This window comes from Apium graveolens, chromosome 6 (assembly GCF_009905375.1).
Source record: "Apium graveolens cultivar Ventura chromosome 6, ASM990537v1, whole genome shotgun sequence".
NCBI lineage: Eukaryota > Viridiplantae > Streptophyta > Magnoliopsida > Apiales > Apiaceae > Apium > Apium graveolens.
The window spans coordinates 204,427,051-204,429,890 of record NC_133652.1 but is presented as its reverse complement, the minus strand read 5'-3'; positions in this window follow the sequence as shown (position 1 = coordinate 204,429,890).

Below are 2,840 nucleotides of genomic sequence, written 5' to 3'. Positions count from 1 at the left end.
ACTATAACGGGTTGTGGTGTGTGTTAGTGTGGGGTCACAGCATAAGGTTATTTTTATTAAGTAAGTGAAGTGGTATTGTGGAATGAAAGACCGTGACGACCCGGATCCCCGACCCCGGATCTGGGGGTGTTACAGAAAAACTTGCCTTTCACGCGATCTACCACAAGTATTACCATTCTCTAACACTAGCTTGGTCCGCCTTGTTGGCTTCATCTCTATCAAAGAAAGATACTTATTTAGTCAATTCGTATCGCATTCGCGTCTCAAACCAACTTCACGTAGCCCATATCATTTACCCGTACGCTTATAATTAACTCGTATAATAATTAATAACAATTAGGACTCGATTAACCACATAATTCATATAGCACATAAGTCACATAGTCATTCTAGGTTTAAAATAATTTTTAGAATCGAAATCGACCCGCTATTCGCATTACTGATCAATATCTAGCTCGTTTCCTAATTTTTCGGAATTTAATGGACTCAATTATATACTTAATAGGTCATATAAATAAATAAATATCAAAAGTCGACTCGCTTTTAAAATAAAATAGGATTTAAAACTATTTTTAATGAAAACAGATCATTTTTCCGAGTCGAAGGGCTTTCATTTCACTTAAATCGGACAAACGGTTCAATTATTATTCGATAAATAAGAATAAATTAATTTATTATTCAATATAATTAATTATTCAAAATAATTGAACCCTAAAAATATTTTTAAATAATTATTTAGGAAAAATCAGAATTAAAAATGATTTTTCCATTATTTTTGGAATTAAAATGAATTTATTATGAATTATTGAAAATAATTTGATTAATTATCAAAATAATTAATCATTTTTAAATAATTAATAGATAATTAATAAATAATATATAATAAATAATTAAAGAAATAATTAATTTTGAATTTTAGAAAATATTTCAGAATTATTAATAATATAAATCAATTAATTAAATAATTAATCAATTTATAATATAAATAAAATTGATTTTTATAATTAATATAAATAAAATAAAAATTAAAAATCCAGAAACATTTGTCATAAAATAATTTCTTGACAAAATGGATCACAGGCGGGTCAAACAAACGGGTCAAAATCCGGGTCATGAAGAACATGCCGGATTTTGCCTAGAAACCGGCGATTGGGACAGATTTCGGCCAGCCAAATTTAGGCCAGAAACACAATCGTTCGGTACAGTTTTTGATTCCAAACCATACCAAATCACTTCCTCTTTCTGATTCAGGCCAAAACCAACTATAAAAACCCCTGGGTTTGATTCTCCGATCAAACCGACATAAACTCCGGCCAAACATTGATTTGGCTCATCTATACATGAAACTGCTCAAATCAAAGCTTGAAACTTCAATAATCTAAGCCCTAACATCTCCGGAACCAAAAATCACTCAAACTAAAATACGTTTAAATCAAAAATTGGGTATAAACCCTAATAATCGAATTTTATTATTTAATATATACAATAGATATGCCAAAATTTCCCAAAAATTGTGAATAATTCAAAAATATAAATAAATGGTATAATTGAAAGTCCTATAATTTAATAAAAATAAAAATATGATTTTTGTGGGGGTTTTTAACACCCAAAGGGGCCAGGAAAAGTCATTTTTCACGAAATAAGAAAATTTATAAAATATCTAGATATTCAGAATAATGCAATGGTACAAGTCATTCTAGGAAAAATAAGGCCAATTATTTTATTTGAAATATCAACTATTAAAATGAGGTTCGGGTCATATAACCTTAAAACGTTTAATACAAAATAAAATACCCTATAAATACCCGGAAAATATCCAAACAATACAGAACACACGTAGCACATAACAGTTAGGGTTTTATGTCTAATTTCACATAAATGACACAATAAAACATATAATTTATCTTTATTACGATATAATACATTCATAATTTTCCCAGTCGTTACAAGGGCTAAATCCTATCTAAATCATTCATATTTCTCATACGATTCATAATATACCCAATGTCTATTTTTATTATTACCCGGTCAAGGATAACTTTCAATAGTTTCAAAGTATATTAATTATCATATAGAAATATAATGACTTTAGGTCTAAGGACTAATACATCATTATCATTGTGAGATTAACTTATGACACTATAAACATGTAGTATCTCACAACGAGTCAATCCAACCCCATGTATCTAATACATGTGCCTGTGTTTTGACTTTAGTATCATTATACCTATGATTAATGAGATATGATCATCAGTCAATAAACACACTAGTCTCAACGTATATATTATCGTCCCTTAATAATAATACTTGACTAGGGACCTTTAGGAATATCAATATTGTTCTCATAATCTCATTTCTAAGTCACGTACTTGGAGATATAAATTTACATATCATATTTCAAGGATATTTATTAATCTAACATTTTATCACAGAAAATAAAGATATAATAAATTACTAAAGAATAATCCATAGAATCACAATTAATAATCCAAATATCTAATAACATAAACATAATAGTGTTGTCTCTAGGGCACATACACTAACAAACGGTACCTATAGTGAAGTGATTATCTAAAAGGAACTTTGACAATGTTTCATGCCAGGCTCTAGGTGCTTCCTTCAATCCATAAAGTGCTTTCAGTAGATATTAAACATAATTTGGAAAGTTGGTGTCTTCAAAACCTGGAGGTTGACTGACATAGACTTCCTCCTCCAATTTTCTATCCAGAAAGGCACTTTTTACATCCATTTGATAGACTTTGAAATTGGCATGGGCTGCATAGGCTAGAAAGATTCTGATAGCTTCATGTATTGCAATCGAAGAAAATGCCTCATCAAAA